General features: G+C 38.5%; 1 protein-coding gene across 1 annotated transcript in view; it reads right to left on the bottom strand.

Annotated features, from left to right (window-relative positions):
* nck2a (NCK adaptor protein 2a) overlaps nt 1–17,991 on the bottom strand; it is a 38,367-nt gene extending 20,376 nt beyond the window's left edge. The window contains exon 1 of the mRNA XM_058622089.1: nt 17,718–17,991. The gene's annotated coding sequence lies outside the window, so the exon portion shown is untranslated. The remainder of the gene's footprint in view (nt 1–17,717) is intronic.
* Nucleotides 17,992–26,235: the final 8,244 nt, after the last annotated feature.

Genomic DNA, 26,235 nt, shown 5'->3' with positions numbered 1-26,235 from the left:
CTAGATCGACCAATCCTGGGAAATAATGGTAATTCTGACAATATTTACCAGTGGAAAACTTGCAGTGGCAATAGTCAAAAAACATGTGCTATCCAGCCAACCACAACAAAGCTTTCATGATGAGTTAGCCAATGGACAAACACATCCCTCATCTAGTATCTGAACTGTGATCATTTGCTGTTTTTCTTTCTAATGTAACAAAGTAGGTATGGAAATGGTTCGCTCATGTTAGACACTCCAGCAGAATCCTAAGCTTCATAACCGGGGACCAAATGGAAAGGGAACTTGGCTTGTAACTGGAGGGTTGCCGGTTCGTGTCCCCACCAGGTCAAAAGGCTGAGGAACCCCTGAGTAAGGTACCCAACCCCCATTGCTCCTAGAAGTAGTGGTTGCCCACTGCCCCTACTTCTAGGAAGGTTTCTAGTAGAGGAAGGGTTAAATGCTGAGAAGGAATTACAAATACAAAAACAATAGTCATTAAAATCCTTAATAATCTCTGTATAAAGTGTTTAACGACAGAAATGAGGGATTCCTCCCCTTAAGTAGACGATGACCCCTGGCCAATTTCTCAGCTCACTTTCAATTTCTGTCATTAATCTCTTGGGAAGGGTCCACATTGTTGAGTGAGTCTCTTTGACAACAGTCAGTGGGTGGTCCGACTTTCACTGACGGGGGCGTTACCCAAACAATCTCACTTTGTATGTCTCTGCTCTTCAATTTCTGACAGAAATTTCACTTCACACAGAAGTGAATGAAGACTCTGCAGCCACAGCGGTGATTTACAGTGGTGATTTACACAAAGGTTTCCCTTTTCCACAGCCTTTATCGCCAATAGTCGTTTTACTATCTCCTTGGTATGACGGTAATATCCTTTTTAAAAAAGACATTAACAACATATTTTATGTACAGAATGTTGACAAATTGCATTTAACGTCTTATTCTGACAACAGCAGGGTGTGACTGTGTAGCACGCATGTTATTTAATCTGTTCTACATACATTCTCTGTGAAGACAGATGGTAGGTGTGGTTTGTTTTGGCAACTCAGGCATCAAAGCCCAGTCCTTGATTTGTCAGCAATCATGTTATTGAGTTGCCATTTCATTTAATTCATCTGCTTAACCTAGATACAGGGTAGTAGATCATGTAAATTAGATTTTTTTTTCCCTCCCCCTGTCACAATGACTGCTCTGTAATTATTTTGTCTTTATTACCAAGTAGGAATACAAAGTAATTTCTCTTCTTCTTGATGTGCCTTTTACACCTGTCTGTGACAAAGCAATGTTTATTTACTCTTCACATCTTTCCACTCTTAACCCTTAGATGCACAAAAATGGGTTTAAAATTGTATATATTGTTTTTTTTTTTTCAAACATTTAAATTAATTTTTAGCAATGTCATATGTCATTCATAAAATACTCACATTAATGTCCCTTAAGTACAAGAACATGTTCTTAAAAAAAAGCACATACATATTAATTTTTAACCCTTAAATTGCCATGTTTTTGTCACGAAGAACCTTCATTCTATGGTCTAAAAATTCAATAAAGTATATATTCACAATATACTTCATGCAAACTGGATTATTTTTGGTTTGATTATTGCAGGCTGGTATGTTACAATAAACAAAAAATAAAAATACATGAAAAAAAACAAACGCACAACCTAGCATTAATTATCAACAATATGCATGAAAAAGGATGAAATGTGCTAGAAATTAAAATCCAAAAACACAAAAATGTGCCTAGGTGCATCACATGACAAGACTTCTCTGTACTAAACTATTAGCAGGGTTTTTTTTTTTTTTATAATTTAAGAACAAATTCATTCTAAAGTAAAATTTGTATATTTTTTTATTCTATATGTGAGAGTTTAGTATCCATGTCCCATGGTGGAATAACAAAAGACAAGCACTGTAAAGCAGAGCAGGGCAGATGCAGTGAACACATCTTTGATGTACACAGTGCTGCTCGGCTTTTTCTTCAACGGCAGAAAAGAGGAAATACCTGAGGTGATGTTGTGTTTGTGTATTTGTTACAGATAGATAGATAGAGAGAGAGAGGGAGGGAGACAGAAAGAGCGAGAGAGAGAGAGAGAGAGTCAATCTCAGGTCAAAAAACAAACCACAGCTGTGTCTATGAGCTCCATTATTTTATTCACATGAACTCACTCTTCTACATCCTCATTATAAAGCATGTCTCCAAGCGTTTATAATCCCATGAGTTTGTTTTTCACACCCCCAAAACTGGGGGTTTAAAAATCCCACATCTATTCACATGCCGGTGAGAACAGAGCTTTTTCTGGGGGGAGAAAATAATGATGCTTAAAGTTCGCTTAGGGTCAGAATTTGCCTTTAAGGAGGCAAACGCCCATCTTTTCTTTCCCTCTCTATGAATATAGATGCGTTTTTATCTCAAAATGCGTTTGCACAGCACATTAACATTTGCTTATGTGGTCTTTATTACTTTTCTGCTGACAGATCTGCATCAGAAATGTTTTACCCTTTAATATTGATATAAAAACTATTAATTGGTCAATCAAATAGGAATCCATTACTAAAGTAATCATCAATGATTTTGATTGAGTGTTTTTTAATCATCAAAACAAGCTATCTGGTTTTTCAGCTTCTTAAATGTGAATTTATTCAACATTTTCTGGACAAAATAAATCACAGATTGATCAAGAAAATAACATACAGCCAAAAAGCCATCTTTATGTTGTGATTTCTCTTATCAGTTGTCTTTTCCATTCAAAATTTGCCAAGATTTGATTGACATGTCAACTCAGCAGTCCAGGAAACACTGTGTCACTAACACAAAGGTAAGTGTTGTTTAGTTGTCTGAGAGCAGAAACTGAAAAAATGACAACTCCATCATTTATTCAGCTGTATTGACACACGTAATGGCCGTCCTTCTACTTATGTAACAGCAATGACCACAGGGAATCACAGGGTACCACACGATATGATACAGTACATGATACATGGCCCACAACACCAATAATATCATGATACAACGATTCTGTGACAATCAATTTAACGATACTTCACGATATCTGTCTAACTGAAGAAAATAAAACGTCCGTGAAAAGTTAAAAGTGCAGGATTTCTCTCGCATTTATTCACAACATAGAGAACAAAGTGCAGTAAGTCTATGTATTGAAGGTAGATGGAGCATCTCTTAACGTAGACTTTCTCCACCATTATCCCGCTGTTAACTCAGGCAACTTCCACCCAAGTTTACACTCATTCATTTGAGCAGCGCCGCCACAAGGAGACATCAAATAACAACCATTTACTTTTGAGCGCCTGGGGGAAGGACGATGATATACCACCAAATAGATATTTGACCCACCCCCCTGGCAGATGTACTGACTTCTTCTGCTGTTCGTGTGAATACGGGTCTTGAGAAGAACAACAAACGTTAGCTGTTTTGGAGTTTTCTCTCACTGCAGTTATTTGTGCAGCAAGAGGTGCAGAGAACAAGCCGTATACTGTACTGTACTATACTGTATCGAGCACTGTGAGACTTGCAGTGTGAAACATGTACTATTTACAGTGTATAATATTATTATTGGCCTGTAAATGTTGTTGAAATGGAGCCGCTTGTGGAATCAAAAACAAAAAAAGCATGAGCCAAACAGGACAAATGTGTATTTCAGCTTCTTACCCTCCACTGAGTAAACACAGTTTTATAGTTTTCTACATCTAGACAAGTGAGTTATCAAACTAAAATGGAGATTATAGGTTTTTAATTTTTGGAGCTCTAAAACACTAACGTAAAGTAGAGAGCAGGTGCATTTTGGAGCACGGTTATTAAAGTTATGAAAACTCACAAAATAACAAAAACTAAAATTGAAAAAACATTTTCGTTAACTGAAATAAAAATAAAAACTAGAGACTACACTTTTACACTAAGCATTTACAAAAAATAAAAAATAAACTAAAACTAAGAATTTACAAAAAAATTAAAAATAATAAAAACTAGTAAACCTGCTTTAATTCAAGAAAAAAACAAAAAAACTAAAAACACAGCATTTGCAGTGTAAGAACAAATAAATAAATATAATAATTACTAGCATCAAAAAACCTCTTGACAAAAACATGGATCATAATCAAGCATGTCATGTCATTCTTCATTGGCTGGGTGTTCCGATAAGGCACTTTAGTTTCCCGGCATCCAGGAATAAATGTGTTCTGTTGGGGAGGCATTTGTCCTCCTTACACACAAACACAGACGAGAGGAATCAATATCAAATCACTTTACTTGTGCTGCTTCAATTGCTCAGGATGACACCTCATTACAGAGAGACAGTTATGTCTTATTTTACCACTCCAAGCTCGGAGGTCTGCACCTTAATCAACTCACTGGCTGTTTTTACTTTTCAGGAGAAATGAATGGATGCCATTATTGAGCTGAAAGGGTACTGAGGCATTAGTAGACTTTTACATATTTGTCTCAAAAAGGTTTCATCACACGAGGAAATAGAGTCACTGCTTTGTTTTTAAAACTGGGAACAACTCCACTTGTGAAAGAATATGTAGTAAAAGTGTGGTTAGCTCATGTGGAAATGCAGAATCTCCTTTTTTTTTTCCCCGCGTGACACAAACCACTGTTGAGTCTCTATCCTACCTTGAGCATTAGCTTCTCTTTGTACCTTCTACTCCTCGCTCCCTTTCTCTCAGCTCCAGACCTGAATTATTCTCTTTGATCACACGCAAACTTCCTCAAGGCACTTGAGGAAGTTGAGAAACTTGAGAAATGACGCATGGCTCGGTTGAAAAGTTAATGCGGGAAGACTTGGGCAATTCCGTGTTGACCTGTTGAATGTGTTCAACCTCGGTGCTCGGCCAAGTGCATATCTGGACCATTTATTCAGGCCGTTTACTTCCATTCAGTCACAGTGAATGGTTCAGCTGCCGCAAACTAAATCATGTCCATCACATCCAAATGAATATAAGATACTGTAACTATGCAGATAGAGTAGATTTGCATATCCTCATCCAGATTCATAGGGGCAGACACTCATTCCACTCTAGTTTTATCTTTTTCTTCGCACACCTTTGAAGAGCTTGCAAAATAATGTAATAAATATGTTATTGTTGGCTTAAAAACTATAGAACTTCACTGAAAATTAAATGCCACAAAGAGGAGAAGATGACATTTTTCCATAACATTCATCCATGAATTTGTGTTATTTTCCACGATCAGCTAATCTAAATTTACCCAAGTTTTCCAGGACACATGGGAACACTCTCTAAGGAGCATGAGCAGATTTTTTTTACTTTGCTTGTCCTTCTTGCACATGTTTGTTTGTCTATGTTACATAACCCTCCGTGCTGACGTCAGAGCTGTTCAGGGGGGCCGGAGCAGTTTGTGTTGAAAGTGGAAATGGCAAATGTAAAAGATACGGGTTTTCTTGCGGACCACATAGGTCCACACGTCAGATCCTGGGAGCCAAAGTTTGAACTCCGGGGCTAATTAAAGGCACTGCATGAAACCGCTTCACTGCTCTCGCTCATTCCCAGTATCAAAAACAAACCTCTGGTGGTGACCTCTGCGATGACATTCCACCAGCAGAAAAGTTATGGGAACGTGTAAAAGGGAAACAACAAACCCCAAAAGATCTTCTCTCCTCTCCCTGTGTGTACTGTGTTTCTCCATCTCCTCTTGGAAACATATTTTAAAAGAGGGTGTAATTAAACTGACAAGCGGCGGTTTCATCGCTGTCTCTGCGAGTTTGTGTCCAAAATAGCTAAACAACACATGAGCGACTTCGACAAACTCGATGGGAATATTATTTCCAGATGATTAGCACTTGGAGCTGATCGACGAAAGGTCAAGGTCAACACAAAAAAAATTGCCTTTTTTTGAATAATGTAGAACTACACATGCAACTCCAAGCTTTTAAATATGGAAATATATCATTTATGATCGCGTGGAAGGAATGATGTCATTCCTTGGCGGCAGAAAATGATGTCATGTAGTGTAGTAATGATTTAACTGCTGCAACCAATAACAGGCGAGACGTGATTTACGGCTTATTGTGACCAATCATGATACGGTAATGGTATTTCATCCATTTCAGCTGATGGTTTAAAACAAAGCTTGCATGCGTGATGCTTTCAAAGATAATTGAAACTATTTAAATACTTCTCTCTCCCGTGCCTGAGTCCTCTTCTACCTATCGTGATTTTTCTGGAGGTTGACATTTTAAGATGCACTCGGATGCTGCTCGTGATTTAGCGCGACCCGAGCACCGGATTGCATTTCTGCTGCAAGATAAAACAGTGAAAGCACCACACTCCCGAAAGATGCCGAAGAAGACAAGAGGTCACACTAAAACAACTGCAGACCCGAGAACACCAGATAGGGTAAACAGATGTCTAGTGTATATAACTGTGTGTGTGAGAGAGAGAGAGACCAAGAAAACAAAATCTCCAAAGGCCAAATACTGTGCATGTGTGCAGTGTTGGGTTCTCAGGGGAAGCCTGTGGTACTCTGAGCCATACATCTCATAAATAAAGCAGGATTTCCTTGGGCTGCAGTCATGTGTGTGCGTGTGAGAGAGAACAACGTCCAGAGAGGAAAGGGTGCAAATGGATTATAAGAAGAAGACTATCGTATTGCTTTATTCAGCAACTCCGCGGCACGCAACAGTAGGACACACTTACTGGGGGGAAATGCACGCTTTTTACGGTCTGCAGATTAAATGAACTGTGGCTCTTTCACTTGATCGTCCTCCATAAATAATTGGAGAACTATCGAGAGCAGAAATATTAAACTTCAGCTTGTTTTCCCAAGCATTCATTTGTCCTCATAAAAATTCATGAGCCGTGAATTATCAGGTTTGATTAGACACAAACTTGTCCAGATGGTTGGTGTGAACTGATGCTGACTGAAGTTCATGGAAGCTTGTCATATGACTCGTCCTTGTTGATCACCAATATATTTGTGCTCAACTGCGGTCGTTCTGTTTGAATGCGGCTTGTTATGATGTAATATAAGACAGGAGCCTGGGAAAAGATTAAGAGGTTGAGATTAAATATGATTTACATGCGGTATGACTGATAATCTTCACTGTCTTGTCGGATATCGGACAGATAAAAATGTAGAATCTGAGACAATCCACTGTAAAAATGTAAATAAAAATCAGCAAAAGCATTTTAGCTGAGTCATGTTTGGTGCTGTTTATTGATTCTTTTTGGGAGAACAATATTTGTTATACACATTGGAGAATTATGCCATTGAAATGACAAATGTATCTGACTGATATTGGTATCGGTAGATACTCGAGTTTGTGATATCGGTGTCGGACACAAAAAAGTAGTATTGTCCCATCCCATAGTTCTCACATGTCTTCTCATTTAAGAAGTTGAAAAACCGGAACAATAATTGTATTTCTTCAACAACACTTAAACCGATTAATCAACTATCACAATAGGTGACGATTAATGGAGTAATTGATTAATTGAGTAATTGTTTCGGTCCTAATTTCAGCTATTTTGTGATTAATTGTGCACTTCTTCACTGGACCACAGTGGCAACCTGATTATTCCACAGGTCGATTAGATTCAGTAGCGGCTCAGTCAGCACCGTCAAAGGAGGAAAGACAAATCAATGTGACAATCTGAACATTACAGTAAGTTATGCGGGGGAATCTCGAGGCACAAAAGATAAAGACGGTTTCGAAAATGAGAAAATGTGGACCTTTGTTCTTCTGTCAATATTTCAAGTCAGGACAATCACCTGGGGACTTTGTAAATGAATGACAGCCCATGATTGAGGACTAACTGCAGCTCATCTGATACTGAGCAGCCAAAACACACGGGCGGAAAAGAAGAATGTTGCTACGTTGTGTGATTTTGCATATCGCGTAGGAGTTCAGGAATCAGAGGTGTGACATTTAAACAAAGCATCTTTGGTGTCTGTTCCCACCATTATTTGTAATTTTTTCATATCTGGCATTGGCCAATTATTATTTATTAATGGGCTGATTATCACAAATCACTATAACTTTATTGATTTTCATCACTAAGGCTACAACTATTTTCACAATCGATTAATCTGGCCGATCATCAGATATTGTTTGGTTCATAAAATGCTGGAAACAATTGATCAGTGTTGACCAAACCTGGAAAAGATGACGTTCACAAGTGTTTTGTTTTTGTCCACAAACCAAAATAATTCAGTTTTAATGATTTCTTTGTTATATGGAGCAAAAAAAACAGAAAAAAAACACTCAAACCAATTAATCGATGATCAAAATGTGCAGCAATGTGGAGAAACAGACCAGTAGACTTTTTTTCTATGAAGGGAAAAGGGTAAATTGGCTAAATGTATGGGCCACAAAAAATGTAATTATCAACCTCCATCCTCCATAATAACTGTGTCTACAAAGACATCAATCTAGATTTACAACTACCACCATTGCCGGATTAATGACGAAGCAAAACTGTGGGCGAAGTCAGTGTGAATGTAGTCTTCCACTGTCTTTGCTTACAGTACAAAAACAGATAAGAAAACCTGACTATCCAGTGATAGATGACAGACAGCCTGGCAGTTCAGATGTCAGGCCTTTTGATTCAGATATGCAGCTGCTATGAGCGAGCTGCTCTGTGTTCTGTCTCGTCTTGCTCATTGTGTAACGCCATCAACATTGTTTATCTCCATCAAAAGGGAAGCAACAGAGCCGGTGGCAGGTTTTAACTAGAGCTGAATTCCATCCCTCTTATAATACATGTCCTAGCAAACACATCAACTATTGATACACCATGAGAAGTCACTCTCATTTTCTGTGGTTTGAAAGGCATTTCCATTAAGGCACAAACGTTCCTTAATCTTGTGGTAGTTAAGATGCACGAGTACCAAATGAGCATGCCCTCAAGGGAGTGTCATAATTATATACTGAATGTGTGCAACACCTGAACTTCAAAATAAGCAAGCTGCTGGACATTGATTCTGTAACCCACAGCTCTTTTGCACCATGCAATGCAGAACAGAGAGCCCTGTTAGGGAATCGATCTGCAGTCAAATAATCTCACAGATTTAATTTCAGATCACTTAAAATTCACCTGAAGTTACTGAACCTCTTTAAAAGTTGTTCCAGTGTAATACACATCCCTACAAAACTGCTCTTACAAAACAGAGCAAGTTCAGCATCAAACTTTGTTCTTTTCTTTACCAAAAGCCATTTCCCACTGTAAAAAAAAAGGGTCATACTAATGCTTACTCTTGTTTTGTTCACTTTGCTAAAACCTGAAAAATTTGATACAATTAGCAGAAACAACAAAGCATTATCAACCCAGTTTAACTGAGGTACCCTGAAAAAGAGGTGATGTAAATAACTTGACTAAAATTAATATTAATATGAGTGTAATTGATGCGACGAGGATTTCAAGGAAATCAAGGAAACAAGTGGACGTGTCTGCCCGACATGACAAAAGAGAGGTGTTATGATTATTTGATTAACTCACTGGAGAGAGATTTTTATGATGAGGGTTGTGATGATCTATAAAGCCTCAGTCCCACTGCAATGCAGACACATTTAAGCTGTGTTTCTATCTAGTGGAATGGGTCGGTTTGGCATTTCCATTGGGAAAAGTACCAAAATAGCCAGCCCATACCATTCAATTCTTTTGGCGGCCTTCCCTTGGGGTACCAGAGTAAAATGGTACGATAAGGTGTGGCTCCACCCACGACAGTGTTATATTTTGCTGTTCTTCTCGTCAACGCTGCAGTCTATCTTCACACAAAGCTTGACATCTTGTTGAGACAAATTTAACATCATCGTTCGTTGTCATTACACTGGTATGATGTCACACAATGACCCAGGGCTTTACCATTCCAAACCGTATCACATTGTACCAAACTGAACCATACCATGACGGAAACAAAGTTTAACTTAAAACTGCAGATACAATGGACGGCTATGCTTGTACTAAACTCCACCTGGACACCGCACATTTCAAAACATGTGCAGTGGATTCGCACCATACCTTACATTTGTACAAATCAGATCAAAATGTCAACATGCTGTACATGAAACAACAACAGCTTTGTTAGCTTTTTAGCTAATCGTCTGTTATAAGACGATTTGCCAGTGTTAGGAAAGTGGCGTAACAGACGCGACCTCTCCGTCCTCATGGAACAGACACAGTTAAATTAGTGATGCTGCATCGAGACTCGCTTAAACCCATTGAACTCATTGCATTTTCACAGATGCATAAAGTATAACACTGGCTTAAGGGAAAGTTGTGAAAATGAATCATTCTGTGAAACACAGATAAGCACAGCTTTTTGCACTCTGCTAGAGATAACTCAAGTGTTTGTCTGCAAACTGCCATTCTGAGCATCACCACAGCCAACGGGGGAAACCGTCCACTTAATTAAATCAATTAGAGCATGAAGGGCTTGTCAAAGCCCGAGCACAAACAAACACACACACCAACAATAGTTTGGCCCAATTCTGGAGTAACAGACTCTAACAGACTCTCAACTACCGCTCTGTTTAAAATTCAGTTTATGAAACTATAAAGCCTCATAAACAAGTTGCTAGACTATTTGCCAACTTGTCAACTTGTCTTCACTTATTGTTATTAACATCTTCATAAATTAAACTGATGATTATTTTTCTGGGGAGGCACCCATGTTGATCCAACATTGACCAAATCAGACAAAGAAGGTGTCATTCAAGCATCACAAAATCAACAAATAATAAGTTTTTATCATCCAGTCAAATATTTTCTCAATTAATTGATAAGCTCTTCTGTCAATAAAATGTAAAAATGTCAACCTGTGTTTCCCAAACTTCAAAAATCTAAAACTTAATCTCATAGAAGAGCAAAGAAACCAGAAAAATATTCACCTTGAAGAAGCCCAAAGACCCACTCACTTAAATATTGCTATTTATTCAGATACTGTGAAGCCAGGAATTCTGAGTAACAGCAAGCAAACGTGACAAAGGATGAACCCTCTAGTCTTTCTAAACATTAGCATTTAATTGACACCTTCAATCGCGCTACACTGTGGTGAGCATGAATGAATTTCATATCCAGTTTGAACTTGGACTTTTGGGTAAAAGTCATAGCCTCTCAGTCTATATGTGGTCACTAAACAGGAAGACGAAAGAAACAAACTATGCAATGGCTGTGTCTGTGGTTAAGCTGTTGATTTAATGTAACAGATATGGGTTCCCAAAGACGTCATTGTTTTAAGTTGAGCTAGTCATTAAGTAAAATTCCTCAAATGTTTTTGTTTAGTGTCGTCTTCAATGTCAGCAACTTGGTGGAGCTTTTTTGTGTGTCTTTGACAAGAGGTTCTTTGTCTCAATGGCCTGTTTTATTAAGAATTACTTATCAACACATACATTTAACATTTGGGGGAAATACATCACAGCTTACTCATAATTAGCAGTGTAACCAACTACAAAGTGAGCATATGTTGGTGGGAATATTCCCAATTGTTGAATAAAAATACGATCAAACATCAAAATGATTCTGTATATTTCCTGATTGGTGTCTAAATGTGTCTGTGTGTATTTTTATTATTGTGTGATACTCTTCTGTACACATTTTATATTCTTCGTTCAGCCCCAGAAATGCTGGGGTTTCACTGCTCACTCTGTCTCTCCTAATGGCCCAAAGTACCAATTTTCGGCTATGGAACATGAATCTCAAACAGACAAATGGATAGGGAAGGGGAGCAGCAGACCCTTGATTATGAATTAACGAGCACTTCTCAGTCCGTTTTATGAATTTCTAATCATGCCTCTCTCTCTGGTGGGAGGGCAAATCACATTCTTAATCACCAAAGCGATCTTCCCGAACACTTCAAGACAGTTTTTCTTAAATCTTGTCTTGGCTCGTTCCACAAATTAAGAGATAAAGCCAGTTAGAGAGCGGAATTCACTTGATCAATGGCTAATACACCCTTAACGTCCGCACTGCCCTTTTCCTCATGATCATGTTTCAAATGCTTCAACTCTCTTGTTTCAGTAATTGCCTCTCATACTATCTCAGGCCTTGACAACGTCCACAGATAACAAAGTCCACAGCTGTGCCTTTGTTGACGGAGCGAGTGTAATGGTGAGATACTGTACCACTGTGCTGTAACCAGCACCCTCCCTTTATCCCTCCGTTTCACCACTTTCCTTCCCTTCACACTTTCACCCTCAGTGTCCCAGAGAAGGATTAGGCGCCGTGCCCAGTGGTGACACAGGGAAACTGAGGCCAACTCACTGTTAGTTCAGTTGTTGGCCACGATGTAGGAACACTCAGACAGAAGTGGCAGGGGGCTGAGGTGATGATGGAGGTAAAGAAAAACTAAGGGAACAAAAAGAAGCTGCTCAGAGCAGACAATTACAACAAGGGCTGGGTTAGATCTATCCATCTTTCACTATATGCTGTATCTCCTGCACTAATTTCAGATTATCGTAGTGAAGTGAAACTAATGCCGGGATTAGACCAAGCGATATTTTTGTCTTTCATGATGGTCACTATGTCAGATTATCAATCAGTGTCTTGTTTTTGGGACTGGCGACACCACAAGTATGACCCTGACCAATCATTTTTCACGACCCTACAAGAGTTCATAGGTCATCGGTGGGGGCGTGGCAAGGAGTTGTCAATCATGGCTACTGAAGAGTAGCAGGTGACGCTCCAAAAAAGAATTGTGGACCAGTTCCTGGGTGTCACAAAGGGGACGTCTGTCCTTCAGAGAGAAGCTGAGGTAACAGCAGTAGCAGCATCCCTCTTTCTCTATACGCCATGGTTACATCTGTACGTTACGCCGCGTCAGAGCACTCTGTTATCCTGTTGGTCAACGTCCAGGAGCAACATCGTAGGGCATGTCAGACTAGGCAAGACAATATAAAAAATTGTAACATGCTGGACTTCTCGTTGGGGTGTCGCAGTGCATCCCAGATGCTAAATCTATGTTACACTACATGTCCATCGTCCATCATTCCCAACCCTTTAATCTGGAAATGTTTCGGTCACTACGAAAATGCATGAATTTGTGTAGTCTGATCCCGGAAATAACAATCACTGGTAACAATTAAGCCAGCGGTATTTGTTCCATCTTTCGCCATCTATGCTGAAGAACCAGAAATATTTACACAGATCCCTTTTCAGATGCTTTTCAGACGTCACGATTGTACAATTAATAGCAAAATAGAGAAATCAGTGGCTCTAGTTAAATCTGTGATCTAATATAAGATGCAGGAACATTCATTGAAAATGAAGGGCAAATGGAACAGATTTGAGAAAATCATTATTAACTATCAAACCTGAACCACAGACAATGCATGTTTTTTCTATGTTCTCTGTCATTTCCTCTCTCAATGTTCCATTTGCTGCCAGAGGAAAATAGTGTTGCTCTTCACTTCGGGGGCATGTTATGCTGCAGATGCAGTCGCCACGACCACTAACATAAAAAACAAAAAAGTGAAAATAATATTAATTCTACTTGATCATTTTGTGAATACCAATTAAATAAACCGCAGGTGTTTTTGCTGGAATTATTGCACAAGGTCACAGAACGCTGCGTAACACAGCGGTCGGCCAATTCTGAAAACTCATTAACTCGCGTTGCCGAAAACATTTTTCAGTTCTTCCTTTAATACTTTCACAAAAGATAAATACTTAATTAAAAGACTTTTCATTCCCATTCACAGTGTGTGTTAACAGCGTCGTCAACAGTCATCGTCATTTCAATTTCTTTTGCCCTTGCCTTCAGTGAGTAGAACATTAATGAAAAGCTACAATAAGAGATTTGTGGTCACTGAGCTTTAATTAAAAAAAAAATGCAAATCCATATGTTTGATCCATTTTAACCAGGTTGAATAATCAGAATCTATTCTTAACAGGGCTTGCCCATTTGGGTAAAATATATAATTGTACAAAAGTCTGGATACCATTGCTAGACAGCCAAAACTACAACTGGATACAGGGGCATTTTGATCTAAATCCATTAATCACGCCTCTTGAAAGTTGGAGGTAACTACACTAAGACCGCAACTAACGATTTTGTGATCTGTCAATTATTTGCTCGATTAATCGAGTACCTGTTTGGTTGGTAAAATGTCAGAAAATGTTGATCAGTGTTTAGCAAAACCTGGAATAATGATGTTCTCAAATGTCTCGTTTTGTCCACAAATCAAAAAATATTCATCTTTAATGGTTTCTTTGTTAACATGGAGCAAAGAAACCAAGAAAATATTCACATTCAAGAAGCTAAAAAATCCCAAAGCTTGTTATAATTATTGAAAAACAAACAAACAAAAAAACGATTAATCTATAATCAAAATAGCTGATTACTCAATTAGTCATCGATTAATCAAATAAACATTGCAGCTCTAGACGACACCCTTGCCAGAGATTGAGACGCAGTCTGGCACTGGAACTACGCTATGTTGAGCCCTAGTTTTTGGCAAAAATGACATTGATAACATCTTTCTCCATCTCCTCCTTCTCAGACCAACGGCTGAACCAAACATTCTGGCCACTGTGTGACTTTTAAACACAGCATGTGAGGACATTTGAGGCCCATTAAGCGTCATATGAGCCAAAGACAAGCAGAGCAGTTTGTCTCAGCTCATAAATGTGCAATCAGACATAAAGGAGATAAGAGATTAGGCTCGTTATCTCATCCGTGAATAATAAGATGTGGGGCCCAAATTGCAAATTTGTGTGTGTGAAGTGAATGGAAATGAGAACCAATGACAACCTTTTTTGTCATCCATTTTTAAACAGCCGGAATCTACCAATAGATAACACAGAGCCTCATCCTCCAGTCTAGCAGAGTTTCCTGTGCTGACCTAATCTCCCTGAAAAACAAACCACTGAATGACGGTGCATTCAAATCCTTCACATCACGGTGGAGAATTGGGAAAATATCGTAATATGTAGGACACAATAAACACCATAAGTACTGGACCAATTTAAAAGGACAGGACACTTCAAAGTGTGGCTATGAGCAACAGGCATTTTACATTTTTATTTTTTTACTCAGCCCGGACATGTTGTTCATCTTAACATGAAGGGTGTTTCAGTTAGTTAACCATTAACTGGCATGAAATGATAAGTCATACTAATAAAAGTTGTCCCCACTCATTTATCAATGAGCTCTATTTCTGGTAGCACAGTAATCCAATCAATCTACTGTATAGCAGAAAGTACATTTTGCAGATAAGTGCTAACACTATTGAATAAATACTACTTGTATTGTATGATTGAACGTTTTCCAGTGAACGGTGAATTTCCCCGAGTCTAAGTGTTTACACACAATAATGAATAAGTGGTTTAGAGCCAAACGAGTCTTGAGACTTAAACCTTTAGACTTATTGTAGAGCTAAAAGCAGTAGATATGCATTGTATAATACAGATATTCCATTAATGTTTAATGTAGGGATGGTTTACAAGCTGGTTATGCCTTAAAAATATTCAGCATACTATCAGGAAAGACTTAAATTTACAACATAGATTCATGTTTGAATAACTGTTGTCTTAATATCTGATGGCGCTAAAATAAATGGCTTTTCATTAAAAACCTAAACTTGTACAGTATTTTTTAAATGTAAAAGCAAAGACTGCAAAATAACAAGCATGTTTCCTTACAAAAGAAATGTACTTTTAAGTACAAAGATTGAAGTACTAGTAGTTTAAGTAGTAACTCACAGCCACTCAAAGTGTATAATTATGAGTTATACAGTGACTTTGACTAACTTTTTATTGCTTTGAGAGTTCCTATCATATGATGCAAGATAAAGAGAAAAAAAAAAAAAGGTTTCTGTAATACAGGCCGAGCAGTGACTTCCACATACCTGTCATTCTGAGTGAACCTTGTACTCTACTCTGTTACCATGGCTCCCTCAAAAGAGGGTGTGTCTGCAGCATAGGTGTGCCATGCAAGTAGTGAAATACACTTGTATCATATGCAGAAAACAGAGCTGGAGGAAAAACACACTCATTTATGCCTTTCCATACTCAAATAAAAATTTGAATTTTCAGGGGGGAACATTTGAACACGTATAGAAACATCCCATCATGCAGTGCGGCACATGAAGAGAAGTATACGTGGTTAAGTTGCTGTGATGAGCCTAGTATAAGCTCTGCTGCATGTGATCCCATTTGCCAATGTGGTGTTTTTTTTTTTGGTAAATGTGGTCAATTGTGGCGAGCGAGGCATAAGACGATTATGAAAATGTTCTCTCTCAATTGCTCTGTCCGAAAGAATAAAAAAAAATCATTATTTTAGACACAGCAGAGCTTTCTGTTCATTTCTGGACCACCATTAGGTTTGTGGCTGAAAGCTTTGAGAAAGTGTGCACAGATACAAAGGTTTGTCCACAAAATGTTCACAAATACTTGTAAAAAAAAAATATCTTAAAGTTTACAGATTAGGGCTGTAACTAATGATTATTATTTTCATAATCGCTAAATCTGTTCCTTGATAAATCAGGTAATTGTTCGGCCCATGAAATGTGAGAAACCCAAACCTGGAAATTATGATGTTCTCAAATGTCTCGTTATGTCCACAAATCAAAATGACCACTAACCCTAAGCCTAACTAGTCAGAGGGTGCATTTTGTACTTTGACATACGAAGAATAATGATGTAATCACCGGGACAATCTGCAATTTCTCCAATAGGTGTCACTACTTCTTACACATTAAACGCGAGAAGTTGCAGGCTCCCCCTTGTGGCACTTAAGAATAAATCGATAGTACTGTAAAGCCGTGTTTCGCTAGGTTTGGTTTGTTACAGTTCTCTTTTTTGCATTACTATTAGGAACAGTACCAAAATAACCAGCCCCAACTGGTCCATTTTTTGGCACCCTTCTATTGCGGTACCAGAGTATGGTATGGTCAGGGTGGAGATAGACTGACTCCACCCACAACAGTCAGCGATTGGGCGACAGAAAAATCGAGTTTGATGTTTGATTGTCACTTTACGAACCCATAAGGCACAAAGCCTGATCCAGATCTTTACCATTCCAAACTGTACTGGACTGGACCAAACATAACCGTGCCATGATGGCAAAACAGCATAAGCAAGTGTGGCAGAATCTTCAAGTCACTCACATGAAGATTTGATGACTTTTCCCATTCACAATTATCCCAATAATTGAAATTAACCACCACCATCATCTTAATTTAAGTGATTTAAACTGCAATGTGCAATGACATCGTGTATCATACATTCCTGGGGCGAGCTAGAGCTTCTTCTTTTTTAAAACAAAGAATACGACAAATGACAAGGTCTCTATTAATGTTAATTATGAATAAAAGCAAGTTTCAAGTTTAAAAAAAAAACATGAATAAGGCAAAAGTCATCAGACAGAACAGATGTGTGAAGACCTGCTCCAGCACACTGAGCGTGTTATCAAAAATAGTGAGTGAAATTATTTAAATAAGATGTATCCGTTTACACATTTAAAAAATAATAATAATTAAGCCACGCACACTGCGTTATTTAACCGCAATAACAACGCAAACGGGAGGTTCTCGAACAATGTCTAGTTATATCAAACCACAAGTGAGCGGACAAAGACCCGGCGTCAAAATCAACAAAGTGACACGAGTAAGGTGCCATTTTTTTGGTCCCGGCGTTAGTCACAGTTTAAATGTACATTTTCATGACATAAAACCTTCTTTAAAAGGGTTCGTGTTGACTCTTAAATGACTGGTGGAGCAACTTACACACACTTCATGTTCTTACCTTAGTGTTCACTCCAGAGAGAATGGACCAACGGCGACACACTCAACACGCCACAGAAATTTAACATAAAAAAACAAAGCAGTTAGCCAAAAAAAACTGAGCAGCTAACGCGACGCGAGTGACGTTTAAATCCACATGTCCTTCTGTGTCGTTATTGTTTTATTTCTTTACAATCCCGGACGGAGCGTGTAATACTCGCTCTCTCCTCGCTTGTTTTTCTGTCGCAGGCTCACTCTGACTCTCTCTGACTGACTAACTGACGAACTGCCTCCACCTCAACCACTCACTACAAGCCCGGAACATGGCAGTGAGCACTTCCGCTTTACGCTTTCAGAATAAAACCTGAAAGCGTAAACCTCCTCATAAACTAACCTCCTCATGGTTAGTAGTCAAAGGAGTCATATTTATGTAACGAGTCACGTAAATTCACACGTTACAGCGGTTGAAGGACAGAGGATAGCAATGCACAATTGAATGGAAATATAAACAACAACAACAAAATAAGAAATTAGAACAAACAGTGTAGTGCAATAGCAAAAGCTAAAAGGGAAATAGTTGCGAAACAACAGGCCGAAATATCCTGATATCATTTTGTTCTATACTCATTTAAGAAACATGTTATTAGATTGTGCCTAAACAACAATTTTGCTGTGAAGTAGTCTATTCAGGACACTGTAAGAATGTCCACACATTATCACATAAAAAAATAATTTATGTATATAAACATAATTTTCTACAAAGTATAAGTTCTATATTTTTTTAAAGAATTTTTTTTATATAACTTGGTATTACATTTTTTGAACATGTGAAATAAGTCTCAACTCGTTCCCATATTTTCACACATGACATTTATACATCATGTACACAAACATTACTATATGTCAATGAGTGGTTTATATTTCTGCTTAAAGGTACATTTCCCTCTGTTTTTGGCTTTGTTGATCAAAATAACAACCTTGCAGCATAATATCAAACATGTGATCTAAGAGAGAATGACACTTCCTGTTTCCACTGTCTTTTAGTACATATATTCATGCAAAAATATTCAAACACTTTTATGAAGGCAGAATAATCATTTATATCATCCTGGTTAAGGGTATTATGTCCCTTGCTCAATTTCAGATGACACAGATTTTGGACTTTTATTTAGAAGAAACACTACACGATTTCCGGTAGAGTCTTGTCCTGTCGCCGGCTTGATTGCCGGTCCAGCGTGTGACGTCACCAACACCGGGACTGGTCCAGGCCAACAGCAGAGGAAAAAGGGACACAGCGATGTCGCCCCTTACTGTCCACAATGAAAACTTCACACACACACGTATGCATATATATACTGTATATATATATATATATATATATATATATGTATATATATATATTTTTTTTTTTTTTTTTTTTTGTATATATATATGTATATATATATACATATATATATAAACACAGACTATAACACTTAGTACAAGTGATTATTTTGAGGTATGAACTCTTTCTTTCTGAGTCAATACATTCATGACATTGATTAATAATGTAATATAATAAATAGTAAGTAATAAAGAGTAAAATTCAAACACCCAGTCTCTATATTGTCCTTATGTGTGTGCAAACATTAAAAACAAGGCAATAAAAACAATAACAAATAGATAAAAAAAAACAAGGCAAAAGAAAGAACACAGGCAAATAAACACAAACAGACACTAAAAGCTTAAGGTGATGAAAAAGCTTGTATAAAAACAGACAGAGAGGCTGCTGCATGATCGTAAAAACAAAAGGGAATGGTGTTCTTTAAATTCTGTGGACACACACGAACCGGGCAAAAGCAAAAATAACTTTTGTTTCTAAATGTCCCCAAGGGACAATAAGGAGGTTCAGCAGCCAGAGTGTCCTACAGGGTAAATGGAATGGTTTCTACCACACTCAAATTCAAAGACATATACAGTGCTTTGACATGGAGCTGGTCTCTCTTTTTGCAGCTATACCAGCTTCCACTGTCCTTTCCTCAGGATTTTAAAGTGTTTATATGTGAATTTCTGTCCATTCATTCATTCTGTAGAGCATTGATGAGGTCAGTTCACTGATGCTGGACAAGAAGTTCATGTTCCAGTTCATCCCAAACGTGCATGATGGGATTAAGGGTCAGGAGTCAAGTTCCTCCACACCAGACTCTAAGTCAAACCATGTCTTTATAGTTCTTGAAACAAACATAGCATTGTCCAAAAATGTCTTGGTATGATGAAGTGTTAAGATTGTCCTTCACTGGAGATAAGGGGCCTGATGAAACACCTGAACTACTCATCCATGTAGTGTATCTGTATACGTATTAAAACACTTTTATTTTGAAATGACTAGTACAAGCATGTTACCAGAAAATGACTTTGGTAGAAGTTGAAGTCCCTTTTTTATAATATTACTTAAGTAAAAGTAAGAGGGTTCAATTCCTGCTAAGTCTAACGTGTCCTTTAGAAGTACAGATATGTGAATTTTGTACAGTAACAAAGTATTTGTACTTCATTACATTACAACACTGGTTTTAAACTGGTGAGATGAAGACAGACATGGGAAAAAGAAGAGCTACATCTGAAAAACATATTTGCATTCACGGCGTTGGTCAATAATCACATCACCGTTTCATGAAGCACTGACGTAAAACACAAAATAAATATCAATAAAACATCGACGTGAACCCCAGGATGACATCATCATCATCATCATCATCAATAGCTGTGCTCCACCTGCTGAAGGTCAGCGTGTTTGCGTTCGATGTCGTCGTCCAGGTCAATGATCATCCGGGTCCATCATTTGAGATCAACATCGAGGGTTGTCTTGGCAACGCGGGTGAACAATTCAATAATTCATGTTTTTCTTCTTCTGTCTGAGCGTCTTCTACCGTCTGTGAGATCATCAAGGTTTCTCCACATGCAGTCTCATCTGCTGGACACTTCTAACATCAGCCATGGAAGGAATAATATAATACAAATATAACAGCAACATGACCAAATAAAATTTAAATAAAATACAAATACAAATAATAGATTTCATGTATTGAAATCAATTAAATTAATAAATCTAAATTGATTTCAATCAGATTCTTTTGGCTTTCAGGAATGATTAGGGTGTTTCATCGGTAAAATTATTGAATTTAATTTTATAATACCCTTAGGGAAAGTATTCCTCTGCATTTGACGCATCCTAGAATTAGGAGCAGTGGGCTGCCACACTGAGTAGCGCCCAGGGAGCACTGGGGGTTGGGTACCTTGCTCAGGGGTACCCCAGCCCTTTTTGGCCTGGTGGGGATTTGAACCGGCAACAAGCCTAGTTCCCTTTCCACTTGGCCACGGGCTGCCTAAAAGAATATAAACATCAAAACAAAAAAAATAGATGATATATTGAAATCAATCAAACAAAAATGACCATTTAAAGTAAATAAATATGATAAAAATGAAAGTTCTATAGTTACTCCACACTACCATATAAAATATCTTAATTATCCTGCAATACTGTGTGATATGCAGTGATATTTACACATATCATACACATATGCATAATTCAAATTATGAAGCGTAATTGTATTTTGTACACTTCAAAACTACTCGCCAAAACTAGTCTATTATATATGTATGTATATATATATATATATATATATATATATATATATATATATATATATATATGTATATATGTATACATACATCAGCCTTGTTTATGAATCATATTAATTACTCTTCCTTGTAAAACATATTATGGCTCGTAACTGCAAATCTTGTTTTTGAAACTATACAAATTTTAAAGGTGAGATGATTCATTTGTGTCTGAGGCAACAGAGTAAAGTCATATTTGTTTGCACATACTGTATCACTGACGTGTTGTGTGTGTGGTCACCAGGGGGCAGAGCATCCCCTGCAGAAGAGCCTAAATGTGCATGTCACACATTTTCCAGTCCATTACTACTGTGCTGTCAGGATGTTACAATAACCAACTCACTGGTGACTCTCATTCAACTCCCGCAAACCCCGACAATTACCCTTGATTAAAAAAGCGCTTGGATGATGAGTGTAATTGCAGGCACATGCACATTCACATTCTTACAGTAAAGCCCACTTGAACACGGGGGGATAATTGGAAAGAGCTGAGGTCCGTGTTTACACTACTAGACGTAGAATCTGGGATTATTGGATTTCATGGTTAAATTCAATTGAACACAACAACCAGGAGGTTTTTTCTGTTGACTTGTGACTGAGGTTGTGTTACAGTATATTAAAAAAAAAAAAGAAGAAGAAATAAATGAATACAACAGCTGAGTGTAAGTGATTAAGAGCTGCTGTGAAAAGTGCAACATTGCCGGGATGCTCCTCGTGCTCTTTCTCATATGGGAGCTAAAGTATTATTGATTGCGGCTGTCAGCGCGCTCTCACTGTGACCGGGGCTGTCCGTCGTCATGGAGCCACTCCCACGGCAAATGGCTCCCACTGAGTGACCACTGAGGGCTGAGGGCAGCTCTACGGTTACAGCGCTGATCAAACCGGATGTTTGCTTTGGTAGGAGAGGCGTTCACGGCCTTCCACGTGCACGTGACTGGAGGTGATGATGTACGCGAGGACGCCCATGTTTGCTGTCCTATGGCCTGTGAACTGTGACGTGAAAAGTGTGTTTATTTTTGCAAAAAGAAATATTCCAAAATATATTTAGAATTCATGGAAACTCTTTTATAAAGATGATAATTCAGTTTTATTGTTATTTTTGGAGCCTGTAATTTAACACACACAGTGCTCAGCACAGATCTCCTTATATGGACAACCTGTGTGTGTGTGTGTGTGCTTATAGGTCACATATTCAGGCTTTAAAAATGCGTCTTCTTATGTGTCGTTGAGTCAAAGTTATGATTCATTTTATATTGCATTTTTAGTAGTGATATAAAGTAGCGATAATTGTGCAGAAGTCACAAAATGAGACCATTTTCCTTTTCTTTTTGTTCATAAAAACGAGCCAGGTGAACTTTGAACTGTGACTTATTTCCACATTTCACAAATTCAATCCGGTTTTAAACATTTTGAGTATTTTTGCTCAGGTGTGTTTATATAGATTGCTTAGATTGTGCTGAAAAAAAAGGACATAGGACATTGCACATTCTTATAAACTCAATGGGTAAAAAAATGGGATATGGTTTTGTTTGTTTGTATTGATACTGAGTACCATAATACTGTATATCAGTGTATTTAAGTCTGCTTTACTCGTTACGCACTTCCCCTTTTATTCCTTCGAGTAGATAATGAGAACTAAAACAAAAATAAAAGACAGAGAAACTGTGTGATTATGTCAACACTATCATACTATTCTACCGTACACGGTGGAAACTCGAAGGATGAACGAGTAAGGCAGACTTAAATACACTGATTCTGACCACATGATACACACACACACAGCTAGAGACTTTCTGTTCAGCACGTGCGCTGCTAACCAATTTAAACAACCAATTACCAAAGCTCTTAAACGCATATTTTGTATCTACAACAGTGTATTTTTTAATTTGAATCTAAAATTGTTTTAAAGGGGCTTTATTGCCCACGTGAAGAATGATTTTCAAAGACATTTTGGATCATTTCCAGGGATGTTGGAAAATACCTTGTGGTTGGGGTTCTCCAAATCAAATGAAACACTTTTAAATGCCATCTATTAACATCACCTTCAGGGCCAAGTGCAGTACCATAACAGTTTATAGAGTATCGTAGAGAATCAGCATGGATTCAATGACTCCTATATATACATATTTTATTTCTTAAAGGACGTATTACACCAACAGTCGATTGTCATTTGCAATATGGTATGATTGAGCACATCCAGTGTTTTGGCTGTAAGTCCTGCTGTAAACCTCTGAAGGTTCACTTCAGCTTGTTTCTCCAGTCAATTCTTCCAGGAGAAGGCCTGCTCATCCTTGGCTGGAGGCATCATTTTAATGATCTCATTGAGATAGGCACTCAGTGCAAACAATGCCGTGGGCAATAATAGGAGGAAGGGGTAATAGTTGAGTGTGCTGTGGATGCCTATCTGGACAAATGTAACTATTTCAAGGGCAGTTTCGCATTAATTCAAGGGCATTTAGCCAAATCTTCCTGCATGGTCTTCCAAATTTACACCATAAAACAGAATCTCCTCCTTTCTTTCCTCGCTGTAGCCCATCAGGGAGGACAGTGTGTGTGGGGCTTTAAAGGTTACTGGAAATAAAAAAAACATAATTTATGCTTTGTTCACATTTTAAAACAACGAACCTCAAGTTTGAAGAGTTTGAAGTGTTGCACGACTCATCTTCTCAATAATATTTGCACCTTCAGAGAGCAGCGTGGACCATAAAACAAATATAAAAAGTAAACATAGACTTTTGGTTTGAGGCAAATCAGAAAGTAGGAACAAAAGGAAAAAGCTTCCATGAGCTTCTTCTCACTTGATTAATAACATCAGTAAACATTTATCTAAGAAGTCAATGGTCCCAGTAGCTAGTTTCAGGTCTTCTTCAACAGAACACAATGACACATTTGTAAATGATGTTCCCATAAAGAGGAAAATAGATACTAAAGCACAAATGGACACCAGTGTGATTGACAGAAAGCATTGTCCAGTAGGTGTCTGGTTGCAGGTGTCTTCTGTGAACCTCCAGTTGCGAAACCTCAACATGGTGCTGGTTAAATCCATCCATAATCTATATGGCTTATCGCTTGCGGGCTTCAGGGAAAAGTTGGAGAGAGGCAGCTCACTCCCTAGACAGATTGCAAGTCAATCACGGGGCTACAAAGGCAAACCACCATTACGTAAGTGTCGCGTAAAAAGGTCATCATCCAACCCATGTCACTGGATCATACAAGCTGACTGTTCATGCTGAAGTTACCCATGTCAAGCAAGTTACCCTCACCGGTACAAGCCATTGAGCTACTGGTGAGAAACCGAAGTCCACCGGATAGGAATGTTAGCTTCTCTGACGTGGACTCAATGGCAGCCATGTATGCACATTGAGCAATATATGGCAGGTCTCTGTGGACCATCTAAGGCCTTGGAGTGTCCATCAAACAAACCCCAATCTACAGGACTATGAGGGAAGGGGGAGTGTAGGGGGAGAACATATGCGATCGCCCATGTTGACCCCTTTTGGTTTTGTTATCCTACAGTAAGGCCTTTGTCCGCCCAGTGGAAAGGGAACTTGGCTTGTAATTGAAGGGTTGCAAGTTGTAGTCCCCACCAGGTCAAGGGCTGGGGTACCCCTGAGCAAGGTACCCGATCCCCGTTGCTCATTGTTAATCGGACACTCTAAATTGACCCCGGCAAGTCTGGATAAATGGTAGAATTGTGTCGGAATTGTGTCTCTGCCAAATCAAATATGCGGATCATCTGCTGTGGTGGGGAGCAGCCAGAGGGAAAACAAATCCTGCAGTAAGCATTATACAGTAACCCAGCACTGACAAACCAAACACTGGCTCTACAGAGGGCAGCTTTTTTGGCTGGCTACCTGCCAGGTCACTGTAGGTTCTCCCACTTGGATTGGGAGGGTAATGCAAGAGGTATTAAACTGGCTATAAAACGCATCATCAACGTAGCGTGTCACTTAATCCTACACACTAAACCTTTGACTATTTGGTATGTTCTATATATATATATATATACCTGCCAAGTAGCATCTTTTTTCTTCTTTTATTTTTACAGGCTTTTCACTACTACCCCTCCACCATTCCACGTCGGAATAGTTAAATATCCAGGAGCATACTATTGCAGAGCATGCATGACAGAGTAGGAATTACAGTGCACATTTGGCTCCCAGCTGCCAACCACACCTCCAGTCTCAATCTTTCCTCTCGCCCACAGATCCTTTGGATCTGTATTCTAAGACACATGGACTTGGCACTAGCGGCCAAAGTGCCACCATGACAGCTGTCCTTGCTTTGCAGCAGACAGAATTAGCAAGATAAACACAGCCAGAGACAGAGGGGCCCAGTTGTTGTCCAGATAAGTGAGATCAGATGAGACTGCAACAGTCAGAGCAGAATAACCAAATTATCAAGACTGGGAATTTTCATGTAAACTCGTTAAGAAGAGCCGGACTATAAACTAAAGCATGATCAGAGAAGGGGCGGGAGAAGGAAATTAACTTGTAAGGGGGAGGAGAAGAACATCGGATGTTGCTGCACTCCTCAAGGCCTGTGCCAAGCTGTTTTAATAAGATTCTCAAGAAAAGAAAGTCATTGGGATTCTGTACTGTCTCCATCGCTGCTAAGGACAAAGAGAAAAGGAAACTTCAGCATCTAAATAAAATGTTCCAGTGATGGCTGGGGTTGAAGCATGTCACCAATCTCAGCAGGGATTTAGCAGCCTGGGAACACAACACCAGCCTAAATGACTGAGGCTTTGCGGTGTCATATATAGACCCACATCAGTGCGGTGGCACCGATCGAAGAAAGAGTGAGAATGAGCAAAGGAGGCTTTTAATCTTTGTCATAAATACAAAGTTAGGTGACAAAGTAGCTACATATATACTTTTAAT

The sequence above is a fragment of the Solea solea genome, chromosome 2, assembly GCF_958295425.1.
Source record: "Solea solea chromosome 2, fSolSol10.1, whole genome shotgun sequence".
In the NCBI taxonomy this organism is placed as follows: Eukaryota; Metazoa; Chordata; class Actinopteri; order Pleuronectiformes; family Soleidae; genus Solea; species Solea solea.
This window is presented reverse-complemented; position numbering and strand designations above follow the sequence as displayed.